Consider the following 13045-nt stretch of genomic DNA (forward strand, 5'->3'; position numbering starts at 1 on the left):
AAGGCCAAAGAGGAGAGTGCCTGCATTCAGAGCAGCACTTGCGTGGCAGTTTTTTTCTTATGATACGGGTATTTCAGACAATATGTGCCTGGTAACCTGCCAGTTGTTTTGGCAAAGGAGGATTGTTTTTGTTCAGCTGTTTATTCATTGACATGAATTGGATTCATTTCACAATTTTAGATTGTATTATTCTCCAAGTGTTGCACATTTTCTGAATTGCTGGTGAGAAAGAGGTTAATTTATTAGATTTTAATGTTTGTGTTTCAGTAGCTCAGACGCAGCAAAGCCAAAAGCGACAGTCAGCGTCTTTTCACAGTTTTTAGTTTTCACCTAGGTGTGCAAGCAAGGTGTTGCTAATAAACTACTTTTAATTTAATTTGACAAGCAGACGACCACACCTCGCCCGCACTCTTACTTTGAGATGGTCTTTGAGCTCTGTTTGAACTGTCCGATTTCAGTGTTTTGTTGATGTAGGTACCGATGAGAGGTACTGAAACCGACTGGATGCATGTTTTTCAGTCTCACTGAAACTCCAGTCTGAACATTTACAGTATAATTTGTAGGTTTACCTGTAGCTGTATACTTGCAACAAATAGCATACTGGGATCCTTTCAGCTCAGCAGAGCATGCTGCTAAATCTGACAGGAGTTCAGCTGCCAATGGGACCAACTTACTATGCATGCAGACATGTTATTTTATGGTGATTTAAGTTAAAATGTCTGCAAATTACATGTTAAATTGCATACGCGCACTCATTGTGGATGAGTCTGCACAGCCACTTGCGTCACACACACTTATGTGTGTTTCTGTGGGTGTGTGAGTACACAGTATAATGCAGGGTCACAGAGAGGCAGTAATTGGGCTGTATGTCTCAATAAATTCCGAGTCAGACCTCTAGAAAGATAGTTCAGTCCTGGCTTTAATCTTGCCACATGATGAGGCTCAGAATCAGATTATCAGCTTTTACTGGTTTCTAATAGAACTCCTTCAGTTCAGATGAAATCTCCTGATTTCACGAATACGCACACAAACCCGGATGAGCTACAAATGTTTTGTTTGCTTTTGATGTACTGTATCCATCTTCCTAACTACTGCATAGCATTTTTAGTCGTGCTAGAGCATGGCTCTATGGATGGCGATGTTGGTCAGTCAGGCCACCGCCCTGGTCCAGACTGAAATATCTCCACTACTATTGGATGGATTGCCATGACATTTTGTACAGATATTCATGGTCTGCAGAGGATGAATCCTACTGACTTTGGTGATCCTCTGTCTTTTCCTCTAGCGCCACCATCAGTCAAAATTGCAGTTTGTTCTGTAGTTCAGTTTATGAGCTTAAGTATTGTCGTTGTTGTTACTTATGCAACTGTGTATTTCCATATCAAGTTTATAATCAGTGAAGAGGATTTGGGGCCTTTTGCATGAAAATTATATAGAGACAATAGTTGATGGGCCTGTGGTTTCCATTCTTCACCTCTACCACTATGGATAGAGCCACTTGAAATAATAAAATAACGTAATGATAAAGCTGTGCCATCAGACACATTTGTCCAATCAGGCTTCCAGCACAGTGTAAGAATACTTAAGCTCATCTTTGTGGCTGTGGGAGATAAGCTCATTGTAATTTTAAAATTCTGCAAACTCACTCAGCCCTTCAGAAACGGTTTCTTCTGTTTATGGAGGTGATAGTGCAGTAGTCAAGCAAACAATTCCTCATTTATGCATCAGCTGTAATCATTTTTTGAGGTGATAGTGCAGTAGTCAAGCAAACAATTCCTCATTTCTGCATCAGCTGTAATCATTTTTTGTTATTAGGTAAAATATAGGATGTGACAAATTTTCAAGAAAAAGATTAAGCACCACAGCTGTGACATCAACTATAACTAGGTTATGGATATTTGCAAAAATGTATTAGTGACTTGACAAACATTAATTTGTATGGAAGTAACAGATTTTTTGAAGGACTCATGGCGCTAACTAGCATTGGCTCTTGTTTGATGACTTTCTGCTGATGGGTGAGCTACCCTTTGCCTGTCTTTTAGTCCAGCTCCAGAACACCTTGAATCCTTTGAGCCACGGCTAGAAACGGTCCTTAGGGAGTGTGTTTAGGTCTGTGCTGATTCAATAGCATCAGTCCCTGCAGATCTGTTTGCCACGTAATCATGCAACATGCATAATCTCTCCTCCATCCATCCAAAAGGTGCCCTTTTAGGTTGAAATCTGGAGAATGTAGAAGCACCGTCAGTGAACTGAATTCACTGTTTCTGTATCTTTATTGAGATGGTGAATACTTTGTTCCATATCACATAATTGTGCTAGAAGCATGCTTTTGAAAAACTGACCATGAAGGGACACAGACGGTCATCAGCAAAGCTTAGGTACATCATGGCACTGATGCATGCACCAAGACAGCACTCCCCAGACTGCTACACCACCATCCGTCTGTAACACTGACACAAGGCAGGATACATCCACAGATTCATGCCGTTTAGACTGAATTCTGACTCTAGATTGAAATTTTCGTCCATTCTTCAGTCATCCATTTTTGGTGATCACATGCCCACTGTAGACCTAAATCCTGAGAGTAGTACTTACAAACACCTTTCTGCACATCACTGCTGTACTGAGCTGTTATTTGTGGGACTCCTGGTAGCTGGAATACCTCTGGACTTCCTCCTCTGACCTGGCACATTGATATGGTGCTTTGGCTCATAGAACTGCATGTGACTGCTTTTTTTTGGTTTACTGGATCATTCTCTGTATTGTATAAAAATTGCCAGAGGGCAGGTATTTACGATATGATGGACCCGCTGCATCTGGCAACAAAAAATCAAACAATATAACATTCAAAGTTCTAATGAATCCTTTAAAAGTAACTGAACTTGTCGACCCTGTCCACATGCTGTTTATATTGAGTTGCAGCCGCACAGTTTGTTGGTGAAAGGAGATGACTGTTTGCCTCAACAAGCATATGTATCTAATAAAATACCCACTTTCTTAAAACCTCACTTTTTCAGTACAGTATTCAGTACAAATACTGTATCTACTGTACAAACTCCAGACAGTTTGACATTTCACAGTCCATGGCCTCTGTCCTACTTGATGTCTCTTTTAAATGGCCTCCAGCTTCCTTCTTTTCCACTCTCTTCCCCTCAGCCCTCTCCCAGCCCTGCAGGCCAGTGACTACATGATACAGTCTGCAGCCAGACACCAGGAAAACAACTTTATTGACTTCAACACTACTATCCCACTGTGCCAGTCAGCCCTGCTCTTCCATATGGTTTATCTACAACCTAGCATTTTGTCCCGCCTTGTCGCACACTGAGGTTCAAGCTCTTACACATTTTACTATTAATGGAGAGTTCAAAACCACACAAGCTGGTGCTGTCCAAAACGGTCACAGTTTTCAACTACTGTTTGGTGTACGATGATTAACAGCTAAAGTTATTCTGAGATTTTTAAAGGGGAACTCCAGTCAAGATGTGTTTTGCTTATTGTTCCTTGACTGTGATGTTTGAGCTTCACTGTGCAGAAGGCTGTTCTCACATTCATCTGCTGAAGGGGGAAAGTTCCTCTGTTCACCTTAACTCTCAGTTTAACACGTGATGTTCCAGCAGGATTTGTGACAGCACAGAGATTGGACTTTACAGTGTCCAGCAATTCAGCTTTTAAAATGACCAATATTTCTATATTCATAGATTCTGGATTTTTCAATGACGGAGACGGAGTAGATGTCATTTTAAGAATTTTGAAAAAGGTAATTGAACTCTTTTTGTGGAAAAAACATATGAGACACATTATTTTTATATGTCTTAAAATATGATGGAATATATGGGCCACATTACTTCTACCCCTTTGATTAATCATAGAGCCATTTCTGAATACATTTCTTTGCAGATTGCAGTCTGTAACTGGTGTTTTTCATTAATGATTAGTCGATTAATTGAGTCAATTGACAGAAAATAAATCGGCAACTATTTTGATAATTGATTAATCGTTAATCATTTTTCAACATTCCCAAGTTGCTGCTGTGAGGATTTGCTGCTTTTCTCTCTTTAACATCATTGTAAACTGAATATCTTTGGGTTTTGAATGTTGGTCAGACAAAACAAGCAACTTGAGTCATCATCTTGGGCTCTGGATTAATGCTGAATATATTTGGCAGATCGATAATGAAAATAATCGTTAGTTGCAGCCATTGTTTGTTTTCAGGGCTTCCACTGCGGTACCAAAGCCACAGCCAGATAGACAGCCCTTCAACGGCAAGGCTTTCTGTCCGCATACACACAGCCAGAGGCCAGACATTTAATGGCAGTGTACGCAGGAAATACTGTGCACCAAAGAATTTGAATAAAATTTGGAGACAAGAATTTTACTATCATACAAACTGCATTATGCACATTTTGCAGATATGGGTGTTCTCAGATATAGATTAATAATAAACATAGAGTGTGATAAGTGGCCTAAGACATTTTGTGTGTGTGTGTGTGTGTGTGTGTGTGTGGAAAGACAAAGACAGAGGCGGGTGGTGTATCCAGCCTCCGACAATAATCACAGCCATCAATCTGAGTTTAACAGCTGAGGGGTGCCCCCTCTCTCATCTCGACAACAGTGCATGCAGTTATACAGGCAGGGATTTTAGCGTGTGGGAGAATGAGAGCAGTAGGCTGTATGTATGTATGCGTGCGGCCATGCGTGAGATCATCACGCCCCTCTCAGCCTTTCTTTAGGCCAGCTCGCTGTGTGTTGCTGTACGGCTGATGCGTCCCAGCTGCTTCCAGCTTCACACTCTGACGCGATGAAAACAGTCTGGAGATTGAGGGGAAGGGGATTTGCTCGTCATTCTGTCCGTGCTCTCACCCATCCACCTTTCTATCCATCCATCCTTCCATCCCTGGCCTGCCTGAATTCGCCCTGCTAGCTGAGCATCGTGACACAATATGCTCCTACTGCCCACTCACCCCCTTTACTCACAAAGGACCAAGAGAGATGCATAGAGATGAATTCCCTCCCCCTAGTGGGACCCAATCCATCAACTGCAGCACTACACTGAAGACAGCATTGGTCAGCACACACCCAGGCGGGCTGTCCTTTAAAGGCACAGGGTTGACTAACAGCAGGATCCGCACAATATTCGTGGCAATAATCTGCGTTTTTACTGAAGGACTTTGCTGAAGATAAAGGAAATATCAACATTAGATTGGTTTTAACTGTATAATTGTTCAGGCACATATGTAAGTCTGGACAAAGCAAACTCAGAGCCATGGCCTGCAAAGATATGATGTCAAACTCTCTATCACATGTTCATTCAGAGGACCTCTCTCCGCTCCTTGTGAGCAGAGGATGATGTAACGGTTAGACTCATTCTGTCCTTGTTAGAGGAAACAAAAGACCAGCCAGAGCGCACAACACACACACATAACCTCTCTCTCTTTCTCTGTGTCTCTCATGGTTGTTATTGGAGGACAACAAGAAGGGTTGAAAATGTGGTTGTCCTCAAAGCCAAAGTGCTCATAAAGTGGTACAAAATCCACTCAGTTAAGAGTTGACTGTTAAAGATATGATTCAGGATGGAAAACCAGCTCAGTTAGTCATGACAGTGTTAGCATATTTTACCAATACTTTTAATTTCATTTTAGTGAAGTCATTTGAATTGCCGCACATTATTAGATCAAGATAATGCTGCTGCAGTTTATATCAACACTGCTAAATGAAATCCAGTAGACTGTTGAGAAATGAACTGGACTATGAGTCTGTGAGACTTTCAATCCAAAATTACATACAAATCATTTAGAAAACGTAAAGCCTACTGTTTCAAATTAAGTGTTTCATTATGTAAAACTGTATGCCTACAAGCAAGCATCTTGTTGGCGTGTGATCTTTTAAAACAAAGCAATGACTCGCAGCTCCCTGTCACAGACTGCATGAGTTTCGACCAAAAAGTGATGTTCTCTTTCAACATTGTTTCATTTGAATAGTTTTTAGAGGCCTGTTGAGGTAAAACATCTTCAGTATTTCACCAAAAAACCAAAGAAAAGCCCCTGAAAACAATCAAAGTTTTAAAAAAGTATTATTTATTTTAGTATTTTAGTTTTAACAGTCAAAAACTCAAGTAATCTATTTATCAGGACAGCTTGTGTGTGATTTGATCAGATTTGATTGACAGTAGCCTGGCAACATCAGCAAAAACCCAACAACTGGCATCACATTTTTATTCAAATGTTGCTAAACTCTGATTGGTGCAGGGAATTACATCACCCTTTTCCAGCTGAGCCTCCTCCACTTCAACCAAGAGCGAAAAGTGAGGACAGAAACACAAATATGTGAAATAACCAAACTATTCAAACTTTGGCAGGAATAGTGTGTTTTTGTAGAACAATCAGAAAATTCATTATTTTCCCCCCACCCCCCATTTTGCTACCCGTTACATTTGTCACTGCTGCTGAAAGACTGAGTCCCAAACTGTAAGGTGATATTGGTAATATTCAAGATTTTCAGGGGCCAACATATCTGATGCTACATGGCTGTGATGCTTTAGCACTGCGCTTCCCAGAGATTACTCAGTGATTGAACAATGTGTTTAATACTGTGACTTTTTATTCCACAGATTCTCTGTCCCATGGTGGTTTTTACACCTCCAGCTAAACATATAACACATCACGTCATTTGTATACAGATTAGGGGTGTGCCATATCATATCGTTCACGATATATCAGTTTAATTTTTAATATGATTTGAAAAATTCATATCGTGATAATGGCAGTATTCCGACTGGCCGCTGTAATGACGTCATACGCACAGCGACAACAGGCTTCGCTGAAAGCCAATGTAACATTGCTACCGGCTCCACGGTGGAGGAGTTGGTTCCAAAAAGGGGAGCGACTTCAGTAATGGGAGTGGTTTGGTTACAAAAAATCACAACAAACCACGGTAATGTTTATTACCATTGCAAGAAGACTGTAACAACAAAAAGGGGCAATACAACAAACTTATTTCACCACCTCAAGCCAAAAACCCCATGAGCAGAGCTCAACTGCTATTGTGAGAAATATCTGAAATATCATGATATTATTTTAGGGCCATATCGCCCACCACTAATACTGATGTACATGCATGTTCCCAGAGTGATATTCATGTTCTCCTCCACTGTTTGTGATTTGTCCACCAAGCTGACATCCAGCCGTCAGCAAGAAAAATTACCAACCTAAACTCTGTTCCATATACACTGTCTCTTGTTATGGCATTTGCAGCTCGACTAGACTGATTTATTTCCCTTTCCTCCTTCACACTTGACAAACCGGCCTCTCCTCTCCTACCTGACCTGGGGGGCCTCCAGCAGGGAAATGCCTGGGACGTGGGAACATTTTAACTGCTGAGCTGGCTGCTGGAGTAACAGCTGAAAGCATGTTTTGGAACGCCTTACCCCTTTCTGGCCTCCTGAAAATGAAGTCTGGATGGAAAAGACAAAATTGCAATATCCTCTTGACATCTAGATGTTTCTGGTGTTTTCTTCATTCCAGTCATTCTGTAAAACTGGAATGTTGACGTGCCTTGAAAGAATACAGTCAGTTTAGCTTCATACATCATGACTTGTGTTTGTGAATGGCACCCTTTCTCTACATGATCTAACGAACTGGTGTGATTGTAATGGGCCCACAGCTAACAGCGAGGTGGGATAACAGCAGTGTGCAAAGTGGTCTGAATTAGTAGGATGCACATATTGACTCATTGTACTCTCTGCGCAATGGTGGAAATGCATTTTTAGCTCCACTCAGTGCCCTTTCATCTGACGGTTATTCTGTGTGAGGTCACTGCCCTTGAACTTGTGTGTGTGTGTGTGTACACTCTGTGTGTGAGCGCATGTACACTACAGTAAACAAATCTTTCTTTTAATGGAATTTGTCTTGTGAACCTGCTCCAAGTCATGATCTCATCCTCTTACAGCGATCTGTCTCTGTGTTTAAATCCCATTGCACCCCTCAGTCCCTTACTAGATCCATTTTTATAGCTTTAGTAATGATTTTAGATGTAGTTTCTTCACACTTCGTCCTTAAGCTCTGAAGTACTGCAGCAAAGCCCCCGCAGGCAGCCCTGCGCTCGAAACCCCTCTAGTTCTGCAGTCTGACAAAAATACCACAGCGTGAAAATAGTGTCATGGGAGAGCCATTTATTAAAATCACAACATTTCTCTGCCATTTTCTGCAAACCTCCATCCTCACTTTTTTGATAAGAAAACATTAATGAGAGGCTTCAACCTATGTAGTGCCTAAATCATAATTAGTGTTGAATCACCAAGAACGATATCGTTGAGTCAAAAGTCCTCACGTTCTTTAGTCTGACTGACGGATTGAGGTCTGTTTTTCCATCATTGATGAAATTATAAAGACACACACAAATGTATTAACAGAGTAGATTTGCTGCCAGAGCAGTTGCAGCAGAGAAGGGGGAGACTCGTGGAGAATGATTTGAAAGCATAGAGGAATGCTGTGGGCTGCTGCTCTTAAGTGTTTAAGATAATGTTAGTATTTTATTTAAAGGATCATACATTATAATTTAAAATATAAAAAATGCATCCTCATTTAATAACAAGTCCTTCATAGTCTCTGCCCATAAATGTCAAATAGAGGATTATTATAAATCCAGTGGGCACTAGCCTCTGGTAGTTCCTTAAGTAGTTCTGCTGATGCAGTACTGGTGTTATTTTTATTAGCCATTCTAGCAGTGTGGCTCTAGGGATGGCAATGTCAGTCTGTCTGTCGCTCCGTCAGTCCACCACTTGGCTCCAGACTGAAATATCTCAATATCTATTCAATGGTTTGGCACAAAATTTAGTACAGGCATTCATGGTTCCTAGACGATATATCCTGGTGACTGTGGGGTTCCCCTGACTTATTGTCTAGCGCCACCATGAGGTGAAATGTCTCCACAGTTATGGGATGGATTGCCATGAAATTTGGTACAGACATTCATGTTCCCCTCAGGATGAATTGTAATAACTTTGGTGATTTCCAGACTTTTCAGCATCCATCATCAGATCAAAGTTTGAATTTGTCCAATACCTGCAGAACTAATGACATTCCCATCAGCCTTAGCTGGACTGTTCAGTGCTAATTATTAAATGTTAGCATGCTAACACGCTAAACTAACGATGACAGTGGTCGTGGTAAACGTAATACCTGCTCATCATCAGCATGTTAGCATCGTAACTGTGAGCATGTTAGCATTCACTCAAAGTACAGCAGTGCATGACTGCAGACTTGTAGTCTTGTTTTTTTGTTTTTAACTCCCTGCATGTCAAGTAACATACTAGTAGCTGCCATGTCTAATACAATCAATTCCAAAGATAACATTGTAATCCTCAGTGCAGTGCAGAAATTCATAGTGTAGTCAGAGGAGGAGTCCTTAGGTTTGAGGTTGGTGTTCATCATGGGTCTCAGTGTAGGACTTCAGTACTACAGCACACCTGAATGAGCAACAGCTGTGTGCTGAAAATCTATAACTGATGAATCATACACAGTAATGAGGAAAATGAATCAGGATCAGAAAATGGCAAACAAAACTTATGGTCACTGCCCAGTTGTGTTTTGGCTGAATGCACTCTACAGTCATATTTCATATTACAATCTTTCCTGGAACATCTTTATTTTTGTATAAAACGATATTGTCATTTGATGAGGGTTTTTGCTTTTTGCATTCACGTCTTTAACTTCAGCTGTGGTTACATTTCCTGGACAACATCTGACCTCCCCACATGTGGTTGGTGATAAATCAGTCCATCCTGTCACGGGCATAGCAGAATGAACTGGGTCATCGTTGGATTATCATTTGATATTCATAAGCAGACTTGTAGTAGAGAATGATTTGATGCTCTGCTCTGGCAGCCAGTCCAACCAGACAGCCCGGCTAACTGAGAGGACCGGCTCACAGCTCATCTTGAACACTGCTTTTTCAGGAAAGCTGGGACAGTTTGGGCTCAGTGGTGACTGTTAGCAAACTGAGACACTGAGGCACTCCCGCTGTAAATGTTTGGTTGCAGGTGTGGTTAGAGGAACATTTTTATAGTTTTTATCACAGAGTCATTTCAAGAATGAAGGTTGCAGCAATAAAAGTAAGTAAATTAGTTTGTTTGATTGAACTATGTGGATGTTTGAACTTTCCTTCTTTTGTTGTTAGATTTCTTTTTCCTGCACAGAGAAACACACACACACACACACTTTGCATGTTTGTTAAGCAGCACAGGGAGGGATTTTGTGAGCGCTGCAGGTCTCATGCAGCTCTGTGTCCTTGTGGCCTCTTTTGGCCCACATGTCCTCCTCCGTTAGGCTGGCCCTTTGCTTGGATTTCCTCTCTCCTCTCCAGCAAAAGGTCTTTGTAATCCATCTCATGTGTGGATGGCACATATGAAGTCATACCAGCTGATGCAACCTGCACTTTTCTTTCCTTTTTTTTTTTGTTGAGGTATTTGGCTGCAACCTGAGAGCAGGCTGTTTAGCAGAGGGGAGTTTAAGGTTGTATTTTTGGTGACTCTATTTCTACTTTGCAAGTGTGGTAGACTGTGAGCTCCCACACTTGCAATTTTTAAATGGTCGCCTAGAGTTGAAGTAGCTTCCCATTATTTGCTGTATTTGCAAAGCATCAGTTATTTTCATACTTAATTGAATGTGCTTTTAGCTGTAATGTCTAGATGTCCTATGAATTGCATATCTCCTAGGTTGAGTGAGTATTTCAATAAAATACCACTGTGCAAGAGGACAGCACAAAGAGCACTGTACATATGAAGGAAAGTGCACCCCCTCCCCTCTTTTTCTGTTACCCCCTGCCCTCTCCCTCTCCTCTGCTTCTTTTTGCTCTCTCTTTCTCTCTCTCCATCCCTGCTCTTTGTCCTGGGAACGTACCAACCAGAGAGGGGGAAGAGGAGGAGAGAAGGGGGAGGGGTGAGCCAGCATGTCAGACAGGGGAGAGGAGGGAAGAGGGAGAGAATAGCATGTGGCGGAGGGACAGAGAAAGCAGACTGTGAGGTCGTCAGAAGAACAAGACTGAAACAAAATAGCTTTTTGTTCTTTAAAAAAATCTGGTCGTTCCCTCCCATTATTTCCTGCTGCTAATCAAGTTGAGTGTTAAAGTTGTGTCAGGTGCCAGCCATCAGAGAAAGGAAGCCAACAAGAGAAAGAAGGCAAGAAAATCAGGATGGGGCATCACAATGGTACGATGGGAGGGAGGGCAAAATGGAGGAGATGAAAGCTGTCCTGTTGAGGAATCCACCAAATCACAGCCTCCTCTCATCCTCCAACACCACCACCACCGCCGCTGCTGCTGCTGCTGCTACTAATATTGTTGCCTCCCGCCTTCTGTCTCCGAATCCCACACTGGGAGAGCTTTCTCTGTACGTGAAAGAAAGTGGAGAGCTGACATTTACATTCTGCCAAGGGGATTTGTGTGCTAAACCAGGACTCTGCGAGACGGGATGTACATTCTCACACTCGAGAAACACACACTTCCTCCGAGAAATAGAGACTGGGGACAGGTGTTGGAGTGTTAAGGAGGGGCAAACTCTGAGCGTGAAGCTGCACGGCATGAAGAGAAGGAAAGTGTAGGAACTCAAACAAGGAGGGAGTAAAAACCAGACTTAAACTGCTGTGAGTACAAAGTGTCTTTCTGTTTTTTTGACAGTGCCATTTGGTTCTTTTATTTTATTTTTCTGCTGCTGCTCTGCAGTCAGATCAATGCTTCCCCCTTGTCCTTGTGTGCCTGCAGGACTCATCAAAATTGCTTGTGTCCAGAATATGGCTGTTGGATTCAGCTTTTTTTCCACTGCAGAAACCTTTGTTAGAGGTACAGCACAACTTCACCTCTGTCTCTAACTTGCTCTCTTTGGAAATTGACCACCACGGATGGGATGGGATTTCTCTTGCTTTTGAAAATTTTATGAGCCTGCTCTTACGATGTAAACAAGAAGAAAACACAGACCACCCATTGGTGTGTGTTTTTCCCCGGTATGACCATATACAGCTTGAGGACAGGGAGAAAGTTCTAATTTAATCATTCCAGTGATTTTTCTAGTTGCATTGCCTTCATATTTATCTTTCCATTGTTACCATAATGTAGAGTTTGAACTTGAACCCAGTATATCCAGAATAGCAATTCTTTAATCTTTAGAATTATATTTTGGGAAATACAACCTGTTCTCACTTTGTTATTCTGGTGCTTATAGTTATGAAAATCCAGTTTGCCCAGGGCTGGCAAGATTTCAGCCCCCTTTTGTTGTTAAGCTTTGCTGGGGCTACAGGGACAATGTGTACTAGTGCAGTGCAGGTTGGACTGAAATCAAATTATAATGTGGTGTGTTGCATGCATTGCAGAAAACGGGCCTAGAATGGTAGACAACCTGTCTAGCAAGCCACACAGTTTGGGTGCACAGGATCTGGCACTGGATATCATCACAAGTTGTAATTTGGATAAACTACTGGCTAAAAGCAGAAGCACTTGTAGAAACAGTTCAATTCTCATGTCGAGCAGGCACTAGTCTTTGTATCTAGTGTCTTATACTGCTCTAAAAATAATGTTTCTGCAAGTACTGATTTTACAAAAGTTTATAAATGTTTGTTATACGGTTCTGTTATTATGCAGCTGAGAGACAATTACTGTATGCTTCCTTGCTAGCTTGCTTATTCACTAAGTGTCATCTTTAATTTCTAAAGGCTTTGTCAACAGATATACAGTAGACAGTTTAGGATTTGAGACTTGTGGCTAAATATGTCTATGTCTATATATTATGTATAACATTTTTTCACAATATGACAAGTGTCTTCCTGCAAAATCCCTCAGAAGAGTGGAGCTGTACATGTTGGTATTATGTTCATACGTAACTGTGTGAATTTTATGAGGAGTAGACTACTTAGGTAAACAATTAATGAATGTAAAGCCCTGGCCCTGAATGTCATGGTTGTGTTGAAGGATTGTAATGGAGTCCTGTATGTAGAATTGCAGAGGGAACTATACAGTAGCTAAAAGAGTGTTGTCTGAGAAATTCAAATCAAATCTTTAA

General features: G+C 41.4%; 1 protein-coding gene across 5 annotated transcripts in view; it reads left to right on the forward strand.

The window, feature by feature from the left end:
* Window positions 1-13045, forward strand: part of arhgap32b (Rho GTPase activating protein 32b) — a 111474-nt gene that overhangs the window by 52261 nt on the left and 46168 nt on the right. Inside the window, exon 1 of one of the 5 annotated variants that reach the window (XM_044222064.1) lies at window positions 10974-11636. The exons of the other annotated variants lie outside the window; for them this stretch is intronic. The gene's annotated coding sequence lies outside the window, so the exon portion shown is untranslated. Of the gene's footprint in view, window positions 1-10973; window positions 11637-13045 lie in introns of those variants that run through there. 5 annotated transcript variants of the gene reach the window in all.

The sequence above is a fragment of the Siniperca chuatsi genome, linkage group LG14 (genome assembly GCF_020085105.1).
Source record: "Siniperca chuatsi isolate FFG_IHB_CAS linkage group LG14, ASM2008510v1, whole genome shotgun sequence".
NCBI classification, from domain to species: domain Eukaryota; kingdom Metazoa; phylum Chordata; class Actinopteri; order Centrarchiformes; family Sinipercidae; genus Siniperca; species Siniperca chuatsi.